Source organism: Zingiber officinale, chromosome 3B (genome assembly GCF_018446385.1).
Source record: "Zingiber officinale cultivar Zhangliang chromosome 3B, Zo_v1.1, whole genome shotgun sequence".
Lineage (NCBI taxonomy): Eukaryota > Viridiplantae > Streptophyta > Magnoliopsida > Zingiberales > Zingiberaceae > Zingiber > Zingiber officinale.
In genome coordinates this window covers 103,468,033-103,490,558 of record NC_055991.1, presented here as the reverse complement: position 1 = coordinate 103,490,558, position 22,526 = coordinate 103,468,033, and positions in this window count along the sequence as shown.

The window sequence follows — 22,526 nt, the reverse complement described above, 5'->3', positions numbered from 1 at the left end:
AAGACTAAAATTTAGCAAAAGGTTGTCTTCTGGGGCTCGGGGCACTCGGACGAGTCTAGGGAGCCAGGACTCCGAGCGTCCAGAACCCTTCCGGGTGCCTGGAACCAGAAACTTAACCAAATTTGATGTCACATGTACTGTTGCGCTAGGAATAAAGTATTATCTCATTCCAAGGGCCTGGAACCCTTCCAGGTGCCCCGAGCAGGGTTATATAAGCAGTCATGCTCCCAGAAGCTAAATAGAACAAAAAGAACAAAAAAAAGGAGAAACAACACTTGTACTCGTTCAATTTTCTGTTTAGCTTTATGTTTCTATGCATTCATTGCTGTAAAGAGACTTCTCCTCCTGAAGGAGAAATTAGTGCGACTTCATCTGCCTTGGATTAACAACCTCCCTGGTTGTAACCAAGTAAATCTGCTGTGCCTCTTTCCTTTTAGTCTCTTTTATTATTCTTATGCAAGTGTTATTTTAATTAAGTTATAAGTCAAGAAAGGTTCATTAGCTTAATTTGTGCAGGGGCTATTTGTTGGATCGAATAAGTGCGATAGAGGAGGGGGGGGGGGGGTGAATATCACACTCTTTTAAAACTTTTCTTTTTATTTGGAAATCAGAATCGTGCAGCGGAAATTAAAATAAAAGACAAGTTCATTTACTTCGTTCAGAGTCTAGATCGACTCCTACTTGAAGGTCCACGGTCCTTGACCGCATCGATGGGCAATCCACTGTAACCCTTCTTTTCGAAATCTTCGGAAAGAAGCAAATCGTACAAATGAGTATGATAGTAACAATTCTACTATCTTACTAATGAAATAATACAATGCAAGCTAAAAATTAATATACCGACTAAATGTAGAATTTGAAGCTCGGTCAGTACTTCCGGATGGAGTAGTTTGAAGAGTTGCAGTGAGCTTGCAGTACGAACAACTTGCGCAGAGGTGAGCCCTTTTTTTTGTAATTAGAAAGTTATTTTTGCCTCAAACCTCGAGCCCCTTTTTATAAGTGCCTTTGAGGTTCGGTCGACCGATCCCTTTGTTCGGTCGACCGAACTAGCTCCTTTCCTTCCTGGCTGGAGTCTGACGCTGGCTCGATCTTTTGCATTAACTGCTCATTAAGGGTTCGGTTGACCGATCTCTCTTTTCGGTTGACTGAACAGGCTCCTTCCCTATTCGTCGAGATTTTTCGAGATCCACAATTATTACTGTGTTAATGTTGATTGATTCGGTCGACCGATCCGCTTTACCATTTGCTTCTGATCAATGCTGATGAACTGGCCTGTGCTAAGTCATCATGATTCGGTCGACCGATCTTACTGTTCGGTCGACCGATCAAGGCTTGATCGGACTCGGTCTGTTCTAGTATGATCTTAACACTGCTTTGATCTCTCCTTGTTCGGTCAACCTATTCACTGGTTCAGTCGACCGATCCAGCCGGACCTACAAAACAGTGTTAGACAAAACATCCTGCAAAACAGATGTTAGCACAATAATATTATAAATGCATGAGTAATATAAAAGACAGTAGAACTGTCTTGATCTCAACTTGGAAACTTTCCCGATTTTTTTAGTTGGATCATTGACCTAAGGTTGTTCTCTTAGGGAACCCGACCTCTCTGTCTCTCCTCTAGTTGTTTACCTCAACTTACCTACCAAACTTAGATCCTCCAGATCTAGTTTGGACTTTTCACTTAGCTTTGATCGGCTCGCCAGGACTTTTCTCTTGATCTTCGGTCCTCCAGACCTCTCGATCACACTGTCAAGCGTCGGGTCCCCTCAACCCACTTGGACTTTCACCTAGGTTCCATAATCTGCTAAGATTTCTCCTGCCTAGCCTCCAACTAGGTCTTTCTCGGTTGAGTAAACAGCCTACATACTCAGTCAACTTATTAGATCACAACAAGACTTAACTTGAACCTTTGACAACATCAAAACTTAGGTTTGATTCTGGTGTCGCTTGCACCAATACTATTCACCCCCCTCTAGTCGGCCGCCATGGGTCCTAACAAGTGGTATCAGAGTGGGTTCACTTTAGGAGGACTAATCGCCGAACGAAGCACACGAGATGGCCGGATCGAACATCCACCCACTAAAGTTTGAGGGAGAATTCACGAGCTGGAAAAAGAAAATGGAGGTATTATTTAAAACTGATTTTGAATTACTTTTAATAATAAAATTTGGCTTTGTAGCACCTGAAGGCAAGGAAAAATACCAGTGAACGAAGAAAGAGCAGGCTGACTTCATGGCAAACGACAAAGCAGAGTTCCATCTGCTGAGCGTTCTGTAGGTCCGGGTAGGCCGACTAGAAGGGGGGTTGAATAGCCTGAAAAATAAATCAAGACCTTTCTTGAACTTTGGACTCAGGTTAGCAGTAATAGTATAATAAAAATAAACAATAAAAGAACTGAAAGAAGAGACTTAGAATTTTACTTGGTTACAACCGGGGTGGTTGTTAATCCAAGACAATGACAACACTAGAAAAACTCCTTCGTGTAGGTGGAGAAACCTCTTACAATTTTTGAACGCTCAGACTATTGCTAGGAAGTTGATACAAGAGTTGATTGATTATTTCCTAGCTCCAGGGACTTTTTTATAGCTCCTAGAAATTCTATCTACAGCTTGAGGGTGCCTCCCAAGGGTATGGAGGGTGCCTCCAGCGAGGCGGCATGGATAAAACTTTATCCACTACGAACGATCACTTTGGCCAGGTCGAGGATGCCCTTAAGGTTATGGAGGGCGTCCTCAATGCTATGGAGGGTACCCTCTATATCATAGGGTGCCCTCTACATCATGGAGGGTGCCCTCCACCTGCAGCGTATAAATAGCTCCAGCTTTCCTTTGGATCTTTTGCTGCTTCGTTCGCTTGGGTGATTGCGACCAACCGAAATAGGGATCACCAGAACTCAATTTCTGGCCTTCTCCTCGAGCATGCTTCTGCTTCGGCTTCTCGTCCCTTGAATGTCACGTACGTTCTTCTCATTCACTGGTGTACTCTTTCACGGTACCTCGTCACTCAGACGCACCGAGCTCGTCGGCTCTCTCCCGTACCGTCTTTTTCGCTAGCCGTGTCTTCTGCTCGACTTCCTGTGCTCCTAAGTTCTTGCACACTTAGACACAGGGATTAAACCAAAACAGGACCTAACCTAACTTAGTTGATCACACCAAAAATAACCTTGGGGATCCAATAATCTCTCCCTTTTTTGATGTGAGCAACCCAAGTTAAGTTAGGGTAAAACAATTATAAAGTAAAGAAATATAATTGCAATACTAAGTAAATAAAGTTACAATTATGCAATAAGGTGCAAAGATTTTCAAATTTTAAAATTTTAAACTATCTCCCCCTAGACATAATCTTACCTTCTCCCCCTTTGATCACACAAAAATTGGGGTACTCAATAAAATCTAAGGGTAAAAAAAAATAGTTTTAACTAGAAAAACTTTTAAAAAAAAATTCTAAGTGAAATTTGAAAAAATTTCTAAGTGAAGTTAGCAAGTTAAGTAAAATATATTTTAATAAATGTTGAATCATTGACAAAAATTGAAAGCATTTAATTTAATTAACTATTTTATGCTTATCAGTTTGTCAATTAAATAATCAATTCAGAAATTGACTTCCAGGTTGTGGCGAGGTACTAGGCGTTCTTGGTTATTGGATCATCAACCACTTCTAGACAAAGCCGCTTAATGAATTTAAATATTTAATCTACTATCTGAAAGCCTAACGGAGATTTTAATTCAAATATTCTTTAGGAACCTAATATAGGTTCCTTCCTACTTGGTTAATTAGAAATTTACGGGGTACATAACTTTTAGAAATTTTCCTAATTTGACCTTTATGAAATCTAAGATACTAGTTCGGATTTCTATATTTCCTAATATTTTCATTGTATGAACATGCATGATTTTTCAGATTTTCTATCTCTATTTTTAATTTTTAATTTTCTATTTGCAGATTATCATATAAATCTAGTGGACATGCTTTGGACAATTGTATTTTCAGATCTTTGTTTTCTTTTTCTAGCTTGCAACATTCTTTAGTTAATAACTTCACAAATTTAAACAATTTGTAGGTGGGAGAGATCGTACCTTACTTACCTTGTCGATCTCATTGTCCGTTGCTCCCCCTAAACTGCTACTTTCTTTTGTTGATGCTCTCCCTTCATCGATGCTCATTTTAGACGAGCTTGCTTCATGTTCGACTTCTTGGTGACTTGCCATCAATGCAAGTCCGGAGAAAGCTTTGACCTCTGACTCGGACGACGTATCGTCCCACGTCGCCTTTAGGGTCTTGTGTTTGTTCGTTTGGACAAGCTTCTTCTCTTTGACTTTGTCCTTCTTCTTCAATTTAGGGCAGTTGTCTTTTACATGCCCTTCTTCATCGCAGTGGTAGTATTTTATTTTTTTTCTTCTTCTACCCTGCACTGATTAAATTTCTTATATTTAAATAATTTTTTAAACTTACATACTATTAGCGCTATTTCATCTTCATTGAAGGAGGATTTTGATTCTTGTTCGTCCATTTTTACCTTAAGAGCAATATTGATCTTTGACTCCTTCTTTGAATATGCACATCTTGTTTTATGAACTTCAAAAGTAGAGAATAATTCATCTAAAGTAACAAATTCTAGGTCCTTAAAGATGTAATAGGCATCCACTAATGATGCCCATTCTTTATTTCTAGGGAAAGCATTAAGTGCATACCTTAGCGAATCTTGGTTGCTTACCTTTTCTCCAAGATTAGAAAGACCGTTGATTAGTTCCTTGATCCTTAAGTGAAGATGTGCTACAGTCTCGTCTTCTTCTAATCGGAGGTTGCTGATTTGGTTGCGCAGTAAGTCCCATTTCGCAAGTTTTGCCTCCGAGGTTCCTTCGTGAAGTTCCAGGAATTTTTCCCAGAGCTCCTTGGTGGACTCTTAAGCTCCGATCCGGTTGACTTCTTGTGGCGGTAGGACGCTCAGTAGATGAAATTTTGCTTTTCCATTTGTCACGAAGTTTGCTTGTTCCTTCTTTATCCAGTGGAATTTATCTTTACCTTCGGGTGTTGAAAAACCAACCTCCATTATCAAAAAAAAAAAAATCAAAATCAGCCTTGAAAAATACCTCAATCTTCTTTTTCCAGTTCCCAAAGTCCCCCTTGAACTTTGGTGGACGAATGCTTGATCTGGCCATCTCGTGTGCTTCATTTGGCGGTTAGTCCTCCTGAAGCGTCCTTGGCTCTGATACCAATTATAGGTCCGGGTAGGCCGGCTAGATGGGGGGTTGAATAACTTGAAAAATAAATCAAGACTTTTCTCAAACTTTGGACTTGGGTTAGTAGCAATAGTATAATAAAAATAAACAATAAAAGAAATAAAAGAAGAGACTCAGAATTTTACTTGGTTACAACCGGGGTGGTGGTTGTTAATCCAAGACACTGACAGTACTAGAAAAACTCCTTTGTGTAGGTGGAGAAGCCTCTTACAATCTTTGAACGCTGAGACTATTGCTAGGAAGTTGATACAAGAGTTGATTGATTATTTCTTAACTCCAAGGGCTTTTTTATAGCTCCTGGAAATTCTATCTACAGCTTCAGGGTGCCTCCCAAGGGTATGGAGGGCGCCTCCAGCGAGGCGGCACGAATAAAACTTTATCCGCTGTGAACGATCACTTTGGAAGGTCGAGGGCGCCCTCAAGGCTATGGAGGATGCCCTCAAGGCTATGGAGGGCACCTTCAATGCTATGGAGGGCGCCCTATATATCTATCTTCAGTGTATAAATAACTCCATCTTTCCTTTGGATCTTCCGCTGCTCCGTTCACTTGGGTGATTGCAGCCAACCAAAATAGGACTCACCCGAACCCAATTTTTGACCTTCTCCTCGAGCAAGCTTCCGCTCTGGCTTCTCGTCTCTCGAACATCACGTAGGTTCTTCTCATCCACCGGTGTACTCTTCCACTGCACCTCGTACTCTGCTTAAATTTATAAACTTTCTTTAATTCAAACTTTCTTTAATTTCCTTTTGAATTTCTTCTACTCTCCCCCTTTACCATATATCAAAAATAAATAAGTAAGAATGGCCTTAGCTTATTTTGAGAAACTTATCTTTTCAAAAAAAGTTTAGAGAAGGAAAAATAGAGGGTTAACCAAAATTTGATAAGCACTTAGTTTTTTTTTTTTTTGAATTAATAATCATTGTAGAACCTTTAGCTAAGTAAGAGAATTTTTTTTTAAAACATAACTTTTTCGTTTAAAACTAGCTAAGATAAAATTATATTGACTTTGAAAAGTAACTTAGCTAATTTTTGATATCAAAACATTTAGTTAAACTTTGAACAAATACTTAGCAAATCTTGAAAAAACTTTTTGGAAAGATATTTAGTTCGATTTGAAAGATTTTTGAAAAATATTTAGCTGCTAAAGCTTGAAATGCTTTTGAAAGTACTTAGTTTTGAGAGGTACTTAGCCAAAATTTATGCAAACTTAGGTTAAGTTTTGAAAGATTGAAACAAATGATTTTCGAAAGGCGAGTTTCGAAAATAATAGGCTAAGTTTTGCTATTGGAGAGGCCTTTTTGAAAAAAATATTTCGTAAAATTTTTAAAGCCTTTTAAAAACCATTAATTTTGAATAGTCTTTTTTAAAAGCTTAAAAAGTTGGGTTAACTTAATTTTTGAAATAAAATTCAAAAAGTCCTTTGATTGGATGGCTATAGAAGTTAAAAATAAATTTTTAATAAATTGAAGATCCTTAAAGGCAATGGAGGAGTCTAAGACCCTAATGTCCAAGCATGAGCTGAGTTAAATTATTCAATTTTCTTTTACAATGTATCAGAGCCCTAAAGCGCTAGCTGAGTCAATTTGCAGTGTTAATATTCTTAACCAACTGTCTAACCTTCATCTACTGACTGAATACCTAGAGGGCACCAGTTTTCATTTAGTTAGTCAAGTTAAGTTAGTAATCAAGTTAGATTTGACTAGGGCTGGATCATTTAACTTGATTAATGTAAAGTTGGTTTTTAATGCCCAGACTCACTATGATGCACAGATATAAGCATTCTGGAGTCTAAGTTGTACCCTATGCATCTCACGTCGTTCTAAGTTTCTTTCAAACACAAACAAATTATGCCTAGTGTGTTTGTGAGATGCTCTGGCTGAAGCTAGGGGAACATGATTTTTAGGGGAAAATTCCTAGTCTAAGTCCAAATTTAAAAAACTAATGAAATTGGGATTTTGAAAACATTATTTTTCTAGAATTTTAAAAGATAATTTTAAGATTAAAAAAACATTTAAGATAGATGTAGGAAATTTGTTTAAAAATCAAGATCTATTCTACTCAATCACATTTCTATGTGTGCAGAATTAAGCAAAAGAAGATTGGTAAGTAGCTGAATTTTACTAAGCACAAGTACGACTGGTAAGCACAAAATAAGTAGAGTAATTGAGTACAACTAGACTGGAAGATGAAGGTGTCTGTGTGTAAAATCCAGGGTACAATGCATGAGATGATAGCGTCAAAGAGTAGGGTCATCAGCTGGAGGGTCGTCAGCTGGAGGTGGTGCATGGGGCTGCTCCGGTGCAGACTGTCCCTGGCGACGTATCTCACCCTGTAGAGAAGCGAATTTTTCAGCTATCTCAGATCGTAGGGATCGGAGGAAGCGATGACTATCAAGAACAGCCCGTCGTGTCTGAATGGACTGAACCTCGAGATGAGCGAGTCTGTCCTCGATGGAGAGTGGAGCCGAAGTCGAGGGTCCGGCTGAAGTGGAAGGCCCAGCAGAGGTAGAAGGTACTGGATCTCCGAAGAACTCCTCAGCTAAGAAGTCGGGCCACTCCTCTCTCTCGCCCAGGACAATGTCGGGCAGTGCATCCTCGTCCTCTGGAGCAATAGGAGCAGCGGCTGGCTGTGGCCGACCCTTCCAGGCTAGAATCCCCTCAGCGGTGACCTCTATACTGGCTAACCAAAGACTACGCTGCCCTAACTCATCGTATAGTGTAAGGGGGATAAGTGTACCTACGGCCGTGTTTGACCTGAGGGAGGAAATCAATCTGAGTCAAGATATGACAGTAGGGCATGTGGACAACTTCTGATGTGACTGTACTAGATGCATGTATGATGTTGTGGAACATATGCAGTGTAATATCTATACCTAAACGCTGACTCAGGGCGTACAGAAAGAATGAGTGAGAGGATCGTATCTTCGTGATATCCCGAGATGTGATAGGCAAAATGCATGCTGTCAGGACTCTGTACATAACGTAGTCCTGAACCCTAAGAAGAGTTGACCTAAACTCAGTCAGGCCAAATGGTCTCTCCTCCCCCAAAAAAATGCATATGGATGGTGTTTAATGTGATATGGGAATAGGGATCACCGAATGGTAGATCCCTACCCGGGTAGAATAGGAATGTACATGTAGACTCCCAAAGCTCTAAACTAGTGCGAATCAGGGAGGGAGTAAACTGGATGTCTGTTCCACCAACTCTGGTGGAATACGTGCCATCATCAACCTTCTTGAGGTTGTGATAGAACTGTGCACACAAATCCTGGTTTACTGTAGTGTTGCAGTAAACCAGTTTCTCTAACTGATAGTGTTCTATCATCTGGGTCGCGGGGTGACAGAACTGGGCAAAAAATGACCTACCTACGTACCTAGGTTTAATGGATTCAAATGTAAATCTAGCAAAATCTACCCTATGCCGCTCAGAGGGGAATCTTGGATCCGTAGACGAGATCCTAGCCGTTGTAGGATCAACATGTCAGCGTTTTCTGATTTATGCAACATATAACATAAAATGCATACAAATAACATATAAGGACAATAGGATGGTTGAAGATATACCTAGGAGGCATTGTAGGATGATTGAAGGAGTTTGGATGGGTTGAAGGCGCCTTAGAGGGAAGAAATCGCTGGATTTTGAGAGATAAATCGTGTGGAACTTGCGTCGTGAATGAACAGAAAGTATTCTGTTCCTTTCTGAAATTCGGGATTTAAGGCTGTTGGAGGCGCCTCGGAGAGCATCCGAGGCGCCTTTAGTTAAGGCGGCGGGAGACTTCCCGCCGTGATTGAGGGCGCCTCCCTCGTGTGGGAGGCGCCTCTTACGCGCGACTACGTGTTTAACAGGTTTTTTTTAGGTAATTTTGAATTTTGAAAAATATTAAGTTAGTTAAATTTTGAAAAAGTATTAATTAATTAAATTTGAAAAATATTTAAGTTAGTTAAATTTTGAAAAATATTTAAGTTAATTGAATTTGAGAAATATTTAAGTTAATTAAATTTTGAAAAATATTTAAGTTAATTAAATTTTGAAAAATATTTAAGTTAATTAAATTTTGAAAAATGTTTAAGTTAATTATTAATTAAATTTGAAACATACTAAGTTAATTAAATTTTGAAAATATTAAGTTAATTAAATTTTGAAAAATATTTAAGTTAATTAAAATTTTAAAAAATATAAAATTTTAAAAATATTTAAGTTAATTAAAATTTGAAACATATTAAGTTAATTAAATTTTGAAAGAGTATTAAATTAATTAAATTTTGAAAAAATGTTTAAGTTAATTAAATTTTGAGAAATGTTAAGTTAATTAGATTTTGTAAAATATTTAGTTAATTAAATTTTGAAAAATATTAAGTTAATTAAATTTTAAAAAATATTAAGTTAATTAAATTTTGAAAAATGTTTAAGTTAAAAATATTTTGAAAGAATATTAAATTAATTAAATTTTGAAAAATGTTTAAGTTAAAAAAATATTAAGTTAATTAACATTTTGAAAGAATATTAAATTAATTAAATTTTGAAATAATATTAAATTAATTACATTTGGAAAATATTAATTTTATTTAAATTTAATTTAATTTTAATTCAATTTAATTTTAATTCAATTTAATTTTAATTGTAATTTAATTTTAATTCAATTTAATTTTAATTTAATTTTAATTTTAATTTAAATTCAATTCAATTTTAATTTTAATTTTAATTTTAAAGTTTTGTCCTTAGTCATCTCACCCGATCTAGATTTCTCAATCAGGGGATCCTATAATTTTGTCAGATGAGTTAGGTTCAATTATATGGTTTGGTTTAACTTTATGTTAGATTCAGGTTTAGCTTTGGGCTCAACAAATAGACATTCTTTGGATAAACTTCTGGACTATGGTGAGTCACTTTAATATCATTAAAGTAACCATGCCTTCGAGGTTTTCCAAATAGTCCTATCCACTGAACTTAGTACAAAATCTTGGTCTAACTAGTTAAGATCTATAAAGGGTAGCTTCGGTCAATTTCACTTAGCCAAATGCACCAGGTCGAAACCATATCTTCCTAGATATGCATAGACTAAGCTTCCCTAACGTACTATCATCCAATACTTCACCAGTACCGTGGATTAAGTTAAACTTAGCCCCTTTTTATTCTAGTCATAATTACCCTGCCGGGTAGATTGCGGTTAGTTATCCTGTCGGGTAGGTTCCTTTTTGGAGGTGCCAGCTATTCTGGAGCCTCCATTATTGATTTTCCTTTAAATTTTAATTTAATTATTAAAATAATTTAATTAATTTATTTGTTTGTTAAGATAATTTATTAATATAATTTAAATTTAATTAAAGATAATTGAACTAATTTAATTATTTTCTAGTTAAAATAACTTTTCTTTTTGCTCCCCTTGGATCATAGCCCCGATAAGGTCTATCAAGGTAATGTACTTGATCCTTGGGGACCCAGTATTAACCAAGTCCAACCTGATTGACCAGGTTGGACTTGGGTACCCATGCTTGGACTAGTTTACTATTTGATTTGTTGACTAACGATAGGTAAGATCGATATTTCCTTCTAGATTTAAAACCTAGTCCAGTTCTATTGTAAACGGCTCTTTGAGTCCCAAGGATTAGGTCAAAGTTCTTAGACCCCAAAGAAAACCGTTCTAGGGTAGTCTTTAAATCCTTGACTTGACTTCTCAGGTTGGAATTCTCTTTCTCAAGTTTTTGAACTTGAGTTGAGGTTCCAGTCTGAGCTGGATCAGTCAATGATTCGGAATTAGTCACTTCTTTAAGGAGTGTTACCTCCTTTAGAAGCGACTTGATTCGAACTTTGGACTTAGCTACTTTATGCATTAAGTAATTGATTAAACTGTATAAATGACTTTTACTTACAGAGGGGTTTGGCCCTTCGGAAACGGATAGGGATACGGATCCGTGGCTTCTCTCGGACTCGACTTCCGATTCGTCCTCGCTTTTGGTGTAGTCCCGGGTTGTCAATGCGAGGAGGCTCGCCTGCTCGATTTCTTCGTCGTCGGATTCCTCGGAAGAAGATTCATCCCAAGTGGCCTTCAGAGCCTTCTTCCTTCTTGGTTTCTTTGGATCCTTTTGGTTCGGGCAGTTCGCCTTGATGTGCCCCTTCTTATTGCACCCGTAGCAAGTCACCTCAAATTTGACCTTTGAGCTTGTTTGGGATTCTTTGGTCTGGATGGCCTTTTTGATGCCCTTTTTGTTGAAGCCCTTCTTTTTGTAGAGTTTTTTCATTAGGTTGATGAATTCGCTTGTGAGTTCGTCATCGTCTTCTGAGTCTTGTTCAGTTCTACATTTTAACTTTGTTTCGCGTGCTCTTCCTGTACCTACAATCAAAGCCAACCCTTTCTCGGCCGGACGTGAGTTAGTCTATTCGTGAAGCTCAAACTCAGAAAACAACTCGTCCAATTAAATAGTAGAGAGGTCCTTAGAAACCTTGTAGGCATCTACCATAGATGCCCACAAGGTGTTCCTCGGAAAGGCATTTAAAGAGTACCTTATGATGTCCCAGTTATCTACCTTCTGTCCGATCGCATGGAGACCATTGAGTAGTTCTTGAATTCGGGCGTGGAGCTGGCTAGCCGTCTCACCTTCCTGCATTTTCAGATTATACAATTTATTAAGTAATAGATCTCTTTTGCTTACCTTGGTGTCGGAGGTGCCCTCGTGGGGTTCAATCAGCTTCTCCCATAGCTCTTTTGCGCTGGAGAATGGTCCAACTCTGTTGAGTTCCTCCTTGGTCAGTCCACACTGGAGTATGCAAGTAGCCTTTGCGTTCACCTCAACTTTCTTTATTAAGGATGCGTCGTAGTTCTGGTATGACACTAATTTACTTGAGCAGTCTAGTGGGAGTTCAAGTCCTGTCTTGGTGATCATCCAGACTTCGAACTGGGTTTGCAAGTACGCCTCCATCCTGCCCTTCCAGTACCTGAAATCATCTCCGGTGAAGAGCAGTGGTCGAGCGGTGCTATAACCTTCTTGAAGTGCCATTTAACAGATCTACACAAACACAAAGGAAGAGATGTTCCAAGACTAGGTCTTGGATTAGTAGTGCAGGAATAAGTTTAATAAAATAACGAACTCAAGTGATGTTGCACCGACTTCGAGTTAAAGCCGATTCGAAGGAAAAATAATTAGAATTTAGCTTTTAAGCTAATTCTAATTGACTCCGTAAAACTGAAAATACCACGAACAAATTACTTGAACGGTGGTTGCACCGATTCAAAACGACCCCGTTCTGATACCAATTGTTGGATCGAAAGCGCTAGAGGGGGGGGTGAATAGTGCTCGTGGATATTTTACGTTTCGGAGTAGAAAATCATTCGAGAGTTAAAGCAGCGGAAACAAAAAGACAATCACACAAGTAGTCGAGGAGTTACTTGGTTCGGAGCCTATGGCGACTCCTACTCCAAGGCCCGCGATCATTGATCGCTTCCGATGGGCAACAACTATAAGCTCGTAAATGTGTTTACAAGATGAAGTACAATGATTAAAAGAAGCGACGACTAAATTATACCAACGACAGTAGGAAAAACTGAAGATTCGGAGCTCCGGGTCGTCGGTGTCAATTCGCAGCACTTCTAGGTCAATCGTTGGCAGCACATTGAAGAAAGGAAGCTTAGAACTTGATTGATTGAGTTCTGCCTCGAGACCATCTTTTATACTGTGCTGAAGGCACCTCCAAGCCTGTCCAAGGCGCCTCCAGGTCGCTGAGTCGCACGCGTGGATCAGCACAGAACTGGTCGCACCTTATCTGGTTTAAGGCGCCTTCAAGCCTCTTCAACGCACCTTCAAGCCTTAGTCCAAGGCTCCTCCAGCTACGTCCGAGGCGCCTCTAGCTCCTCTGGATAGCTGGCTTCGGCTTGCACCCGAGGTGCCTCCAAGCTCCATGGAGGCGCCTCGAACACTGTTTATCCGAGGCTTAACTTGTTCCTTTTGTACCTACAAGATATGTTAGTCCCAAAACAATACGGTACCCTACAAGACAAAGTTAGAACTGATATAAAGATGATAAATTAAGAGTTTGACAGTCATCGGACTGTCCGGGTTTGACTTCGGATTTCCAATCAGAAACCCTAGGTCGACCGGATGCCTACTGTTCCCCCTACGGGGAACGCGTCCTCACCTACTCCACTCAAGAGAGTTACCTGATGCCAGTCCGGTCCTCCAGACCGACTGAACTTTCCTCCTAGGGTTACCACCCCCTAGGACCTAGAGTTACCGCCTCCTAGGGTTTTTCTTCACCTAGGATTACCGCCCCCTAGGACCTAAGGTTGCCACCCCTTAGGGTTTTTCTCCACCTAGGGTTACAACCCCTAGGACCTAAGGTTACCCCCCTTAGGTTTTTTTTCTTCACCTAGGGATACCACCCCCTAGGGTTTTCACCTTACCTAACCGCAGCTAAGACTTTTGCCTAAGTATCACTTAGGATTTTCCTGCAAGCTCCATGAACATATTAGATGACAAGTAATCTTAACTTTGAATCCCTTTGCCATTATCAAAACTAAAGTTCGATCGTCGGATGCTTCCCGCACCAACACATAAAGGATTCAAGTTATACCAAATGGATGTAAAATCTGTATTTTTAAATGGGTTCATCAAGGAAGAAGTGTATGTAAGTCAACCCCCAAGATTTGAAGACTTGGACCACCCAAACCATGTCTTTAGGTTAAAGAAAGCCCTAAATGGACTAAAACAAGCACCTAGGGCTTGGTATGAATGTCTATCAACTTATCTAATAACTAAAGGGTTTAAACAAAGTCAAATACATCAAACTTTATTTGTAAAAACCCTAGAAAAAGATATCTTTATAGCCCAAATTTACGTAGATAATATAATTTTTGGCTCAACTAATACTAAGATTTTGTAAGAATTTACCAAATTAATGGAAAGTGAATTTGAAATGAGCTTAGTTGGGGAACTCAACTTCTTTTTAGGTTTACAAATTAGGCAAACCAAAGAAGGAATTTATATCTTTCAAACAAAATATGCTAAGGAATTAATTAAAAAATTTGACATGGAAAATTCTAAAAATATAAATACCCCAATGGCAACTAATATTAAAATTGACTCTAACTTAGAAGGAAAACCAGTAGACTTAAAATACTATCGAACTGCGATAGCGAGTGTACTCTACCTAACTGCAAGTTGACCTGACATTCTATTTGCAATAGGTATTTGTGCAAGATATCAATCTTGTGCTAAAGAGTCACACCTAACAAATGTTAAAAGAATACTTAGATATATTAAGGGAATCCTAAATGTAGGAATTTGGTACCCTAGAACTTGCACATTTGACCTAATTGGCTATTCTGACTCAGACTATGCCGGGTGAAAACTAGATAGAAAAAGCACAAGTGGTAACTGTCAATTTCTAGGTCAGTGCCTAGTATGTTGGTCAAGCAGAAAGCAACATTGTGTTTCTTTATCCACTACTGAAGCTAAGTACATAGCACTAGGGGAATGTGCATCTCAACTATTATGGATGATGCATACCTTAAAAGACTATCAATTAGAATATAAAAATAAAAAATTTCAATTGATAACATAAGTTCAATTAACTTAACCAAGAACCTGATTCACCACTCAAGGACTAAACACATAGAAGTGAGACATCACTTTGTAAGGGATCATGTAGCTAAGGGTGACATTGTACTTAACTATGTTAAGTCCAAGTCAAACCTGGTTGATATTTTTATAAAACCCTTACCTGAACTTGAGTTCAGTGCACTTAGAAGACAAATAGGGATGTGCTTAGTAGAATAAAGTCTATTTTCCTCTTTACTTTTCAAAAATACTTTCAAATATTCTTTAAAATTCTAGGAAAATATTTTTAAAATTCTAATTTTATTAGTGTTTCAAAATTTGGAGTTAGCCTAGTTCTCTACCCCCTAGGAGGCATGTACCCCTAGGTTTCGGCCAAAGCATCTCACAAGCACACTAGGATTACCTTGCTTGTGTATGAAAAACACTTAGAATGGTGTAAGATGCAAAGGGTACTACCTGGACTTCAGAATACTTATGTCTGTGGATCTACATAAGTCTAGGCAATAAATACTAAATTTAAATTAATCAAATTAAGTTATCCAAGCTTAGTCAAACTAACTGGAACATTTACTTAATTTGACTAACCAAGTGAAAGCTACTACCTCATGATATATAGCTAGTAACTAAAGGTTAGACATTTATTTAAAGGTAAAATCTTTGTTACTCATGCTTGGACTCTAGAAACTTGGCTAACATTAATCAAGGGGAAGTAAAAGAAGCCAAGTTAGAGTTCTTTTTTTTATTCAAACCTTCAGTGTTTTTTGTTTTAAACAAATATTATTTTTAAGCTTAGTTTTAAACAAAAATTACTTTTACGCTTAGTATTTAAAGCTTAGTATTTAAAACTATTTTTTAAAAGCTGTGTTTAAAACATTTTTTTAAAGCTTAGTGTTTAAAACAATTTTTTTAAGCTTAGTGTTTAAAACAATTTTTTTAGTGTTTAAAACATTTTTTTTAAAAAAAAAGATTAATGTTTAAATAAAAAATTATTTTTAAAGCTTAATGTTTAAACAAAAATTATTTTTAAAACTTAGTGTTCAAACAAAAATCATTTTTAAAGCTTAGCGTTTAAACAAAGTTATTTTTAAACTAAGTGTTTAAACAAAATAATATTTAAAGATAAGTATTTTTATAAAATTTTTTACCTTAACTAAGCTTTCTATAAATATTTTTTAGTACTTCACTTAGCTTTTTATCCACATCTTTTAAAACTGAAGTACTCAGTTAAGTTTTAATAAAATTCTTTAATTTTATTTCAAATTTTTGGTAAGTTATTTTCAAAGCTATGTCATTTTACAACCCTCTCTCTGTTTGTTTTTTTGACATATAGCAAAGGGGAGGAAAAAGTGAGAGTTAAGTAATTAATGGGGAGGAAAAAGTGAATAAGTGATTAAGGGGGAGATACAACTTGCAACTTGTTGTCATAAGTTGTTCTAAATATTACATTTAAATATTACTTTTTAATTGCAACTTGATTTCTTGAACCTTGATGTTACATCTTTTTAACTTGTACACATTTATGTTTTCATAATCAAATTATGGTTTACTTAACTTTGAATTTTGTAACCATAATCAAAAAGGAGGAGATTGTTGGTGTGGTAAGCATCTAACGATCGAACCTGAGTTTTGATAATGACAAAGGGTTCAAAGTTAAGGTTATTTGTGGTCTAACGAGTTGGAATGAGATTGCAGAAAAGTCCTAAGTATACTTAGGCAAAAGTCCTAACTGAGGTTAGGCAGGTGGAAAACTCTAGAAGGTGGTAACCCTAGGTCCTAGGGGTGGTAACCCTAGATAGAAATGAAGGTGCTGGAATTCTGTTCTGTTACAATTTTCCTGTACAAAACTTGTACAAGTACAGAACTTTTCCTAGCAACCCGCATGTTCGATCAGACATGTGTTTGATCAATCAAGCAAGTTCTTGATGGATCAAAGCACACCTTGATCGAAGTACAAGATCGCTGGCATCTTGCGTTGGTATTCAAAATCGATACAAAGAAAACTAAACTAATTACGCAACGGAATTAAAGAACTAGTTGTACCTTTCCTTTGTAGCTAAAGACCTCTTGATCTTCTGTTGTATTCCTCTCCTCTTCTTGGAAGTCATGTGGGTGACTATCTACCAAGACAACAAGCACCCTTCCCCTCTTTGGATCCAAACCGCCGGCCACCAAGTGAAGCTTTAGGATGGGGCGCCTTCTCCTCTTCTTCCTTCTTGTCTTCTTCCTCTTCTCTAAGTCGCCGCCCACCAAGGAGGAGGGGGCGCCGGCCCTTAGCAAGGAGGAGGGGCGGCGCTTACCCTAGTAAAGGAGGAGATGCTTGTGGGAAAATTAGGTTTTAGGGGGCGCCACTTACTCCCTTTTATAAGCCTTGTCGCCGGCCCTAGGTAAGGAAGAGAAAACCAAAACAAAACCAAACCGGATGGGTGGATGCGAGGCTTTATATAGAGGCTACAACAGGGACCTAGAGGAGGAATTGGTTTAGGCCTCCTGATGGGCTTGGGCTTCCTGTGTTCGGCTCGAACACTCAACTCAAGTCCATCAATAATAACCCATACCACTAAAGGGTTATTATCAAACTACCGCATCAATCCCATATTACAATATGGGCTCCTTCTTATCATGGGTACGTTAATCTCCCTGTGTTTAAGATATCGTATGTCCGTTAATTAAATGAGTTACTGACAACTCAATTAATTAACATCTAATTCTAAGAGTAGTACCACTCAACTTTATTATCATGCCGAACTAAGTCCACCTGTAAGGTTTACATGATAATACTTATGAGCTCCTCAAGGGGACATCATCAGCCTAAATAATTAGGACATAAACTCCTTCTATAATCAACAACACTCTGTATAAACAATACTATCTCCCAACTCATCGGGCCTATTGATTTAACGAATAAATCTCACCCATTAATAAGTTAAATAAATAAATACTAAGTATACATGCTTATTATTATATAAGCATTAATAGGACGCACATCCATAATAACAGAGGTTATGTTCTTTTATATAGTCAGTACAAATCAAACAACCTCAAATGGTCCTGTTCAATACACACATAGTGTACTAATGTAATTTTATAGCCAAGACAGACTAATACCAAATTATACTACAACCGTTCCAATGGTTTATCCCAATCCATCTTGGTTGTGAGCTTTTGTGTGGCACCACACACCATGTTATCTACAATATAAATTAAATGGACAACTGTATTAACATATATATAAATATAAAATGCAAACATTTGACCAAAGTGATTCTCATTTCAAAATATTTCAAAATAGATGTTCATACAAAAGCTAGGCTTATAGTATACATCCCAACAATCTCCCACTTATACTAAAAGACTATGCTGCCATAAATGTTGTCATACATTTGATTCCCATCCCTCAACATGCCTATCAAAAGCTCTCACCGGAAGGGCCTTAGTGAAAGGATTTGCCAGGTTATCTACTAATGTAATCTTGGAGATAACAACCTCTCCTCATTTTATGATGTCTCGTATCAGGTGGTACTTGCACTTAATGTGTTTAGTTGCCTTATGGGCTCGTGGTTCCTTCGAGTTTGCAACTGCCCCACTATTATCACAATAAATTGTGATAACTTTGGGCAAACCAGGAATCACATCTAAGTCCATCAAGAAGTTTCTGATCCATACAACTTCTTTGGCTGCCTTAGAGGCTGCCATATACTCAGCTTTCATGGTGGGTCTAAAACACATTTCTACTTAACACTCCTCCATGCTATGACTCCACCTCCCAAAGTAAACACATATCCTGAGGTTGATTTACTACTGTCCCTATTTGATTGGAAGTCCTAATTTGTGTAACCCACAGGGTACAAATCATCCGCCTGGTAAACTAGCATATAATCTCTAGTCCTTTTCAGGTATTTTAATATATGCTTTACGGTAGTCCAATGTCCCGGTCCTGGGTTACTTTGATATATGCTAACCATGCCCACGACAAAACAAATATTCGGTCTCGTACATAGCATCGCATACATTAGGGTTCCTACAGCCGAAACATAAGGAACTGCCTTCATCTCCTCTATCTCCTTTGATGTCTTAGGATACATCTCTATAGATAAAGGTACTCCATGCTGAAAAGGTAGAAAACCTTTCTTGGAGTTTTGCATGCTAAAACGAGCTAGGATAATATCGATGTATGAAGCTTGGGATAAGCACAATATCCTTTTCTTGCGATCCCTTATTACTTTGATCCCAAGAATATGTCCACATTCTCCCAAGTCCTTCATATCAAACTGCTTGGACATCCATACCCTTACGTCTGACAACACTTTGACATTATTGCCAATGAGCAAAATGTCATCTACGTATAGTACAAGAAATACCACCATATTTTCATCACTTTTCTTGTATACACAAGACTCATTTGGACATTGAATGAATCCATAAGACTGGATCACTTCATCAAACCAGATGTTCCAAGATCTCGAAGCTTGCTTCAGTCCATAAATGGACCGATTGAGCTTATATATAAGATGTTCTTTTCCCTTCGCAATGAATCCCTCTGGTTGCTTCATATAGATGTTTTCTTCAAGACTTCAGTTAAGGAAAGCTATCTTGACATCCATTTGCCAAACCTCATAATCCATATGAGCAGCAATAGATAAAAGAATCTGGATAGACTTAAGCTTGGCTACCGGCGAAAACTGTTTCCTCATAATTGATTCCCTCTTTCTGAGTATACCCCTTCTCAACAAGGCTCGCTTTAAAGGTTTCCACCTTCCCATCTATTCCTCTTTTCCTTTTGTAGACCCATTTACCTCCAATGACTTTTACACCATTTGGTGGTTCTATAATCTCTCAGACATGATTAGAATGCATAGATTGTATTTCAGAGTTCATTGCACTTTGCCAAGATGCTACATCTTTATCTTGGAGTGCTTCATCATATGTCCAGGGATCAGCTTCATGTTCACCAGGGATCAAGTCCGAAGACTCTCCTAAAAACATGAATCTTTCAGGTTGTTTAACAACCCTCCCACTACGATGAGGCACTATCTATAATTGTGCATCATTTGTGACACGTGTTGTAGTTACTTGTGGTATCTCATCTTGTACTGTTGGTACTAAAGTAGAAGTGTCCTCTCTTATTTCCTCAAGAACAATTTTACTCATGGGCTTGTGATTCATTACAAAGTCCTCTTCTAAAAATCAGGCATTGGTGCTAACAATGACCTTCTGATCTTTAAGATTATAAAACAAACCACCTTTTGCTCCTCTAGGATATCCCATGAACAAGTGAACTTCTGTATGTGATTCCAACTTATCAGCGTCTCCCTTCAGCACATATACTGGACTACCCCAAATCCGAATGTGTTTCAAACTAGGCTTACACCCATTCCATAATTCTGTGGGAGTAGAGGGTACTGATTTAAAAGGTACCAAGTTCAGAATGTACGTCGTCGTTTCCAGAGCATATCCCTAAAACAAATTTGGTAATTCTGAATAACTCATCATTGATCTAACCATTTCCATAAGATTTATATTCTTTCGTTATGCCACACCATTCTGTTAGGGTGTACCAGGTGCAGAAAATTGGGATTGAATCTCGGTCTCTGATAAGTAACTCCTAAACTCTCCTAAGAGGTACTCTTCACCATGATCAGACCGTAGTGTCTATATACTTTTACCATGAGATTTCTCCACATCAGCCTTGTACTCTTTGAACTTTTCAAAGCACTCAGACTTGTGGCGCATCAAGTAAATGTACCCATATCTCGAATAGTCGTCTATAAAAGAGACAAAATATTCGAAACCACCTCTTGTCTGGATAGTCATAGGCCTACACAAATCAGAATAAACCAATTCCAACACTTCTTTGGCTCTATATCTCTTTGCCTTAAAAGGCCTTTTAGTCATTTTTCCTTCCAAGAAAGACTCACAGGTCAGAAAGTTTTCCACTACCAATGAACCCAAAGGTCCATCGACTATTAACATTTGAATCCTACTCAAGTTAATATGACCCAACCTTAGATGCCAAAGATATGTTTGGTTCATTTCTGAAGGTTGCTTTCTCTTATTAGAATTAGAAGATGTGTTATTAATTTCCATTTGTTGCATCATGAGAGTTATTGGATTAAGAGTATACAAATTACCAACCAACGCACCAGAACAGATAACCATCCTATTTTTCTTGACAGTGTAACGACCCGCCTCCTACTGACTAGGCTGTGAGGCTGATCGCTACATTATGCTGTGCTAAATTACTATTGCGAAAATCTGGATTGATTAAAATTTTACTAAACTTATTACTGTAAAATCTGAACTTAATATTCTAGGTGTACCTAGGGGTTGTACACATCCTAGGGAGGATAATCTATGCCTCTCGGATGTCCTGCTAGCTGTAATCAGGCATTTCAATCGATCCATGAATCGATTGGGCTGTCGGATCGATCCAGTGATCGATCCAGCTTGATACTGGCACGGAGAAAGACCCTGGATCGGTCGGCTGACCGATCCATGGCACGGAGCATTTCAATCTGAACTCAATTGCTTCTGTATGCGTCTGGATCGGTCTACCGATCGGTCGGCTGACCGATCCATAAACTCTCTGTTCGCAACTGGATCGGTCAGCTGACCGATCCAGTGGCACAACTCAACTCTGATCGATCCGTAGATCGATCGGAGTTTCTGATTTCGCACTGAAACTCTGATTTCAGCACTGTTTCGTGCCTCAATCCTATTATCAGTTCTAAAATGACTAGGAATCACTCTACCACTAACAAATAACATTCTAACATCATAATAGAAGTGTTCTAAGCATAATCAAGTGCATGGTTAACTAATTCATGACAATTAACTTACTAAAGTGCAAAATACTAAAACACTGAAAAGTTCTAATGTTTAAACAACTTGCTAGAGTTTCCTAAGATCTTCTTTCCAAGTTCCTGCCCACACACATCTTCGTAGCATTGACCTCCAGCTTTCTCTGCTAGTTCATCTTCCCTTTACCTTTATCTGCAGTATAAGGGAAAGTAGTATCTGTAAGCTTTAAGCTCAGTAAGAAACCATCTAACTCACAAAACATGCATACGATGCAAATTATGTTTTTAAAACATGCTAATGGAAATACATACTGAATATGCTAAGCATGGCATGGCATACAACACATAGAAGTAAACTGATCATGGCAATGAAGCTAATGATAAACTATCATTGGTATCAACAGAAAACTAACTAATCTGAACATAAACTGAGCTAGACTGGAGCTGAATTCAAACTCAACTAACATAACTAATCTTTGTGAGTTTTGAAAAACTAATAATGTAATAGATTAAAGTACATAATCATACTGCTAGTGGGCTCGGCAATTGTACATGCTATGCACGCATCCTTAACTAGACCCGGGGTTGCAAATCCCGAATTTAGTAAGGTTTACTAGGTTATCTAAACCTAGGGACCGACTATGGGAGCCCAGCCCAGTGGATATCTAATCCTGTACAGTGCCCCTACTGGAAGTAAAATACTGGATCATAGCTAATTAAGTTACCTTGCTTTTACTAGGTTATCTGAACCTAGAGGCGATTGTGGGTGCCCACCCATTGGACCGTAGTCCCATATATGCTGTGGCAAGGCTAACTAAACTATTTAAATGCTTCTATTGCATTTACTGAGCTATTAAAATGCCTAAGTTACATTTTTCTGTGCTAAATGATTTAATCGAACACTTAGTATGCACTAATTTACATCCTTGTGCCG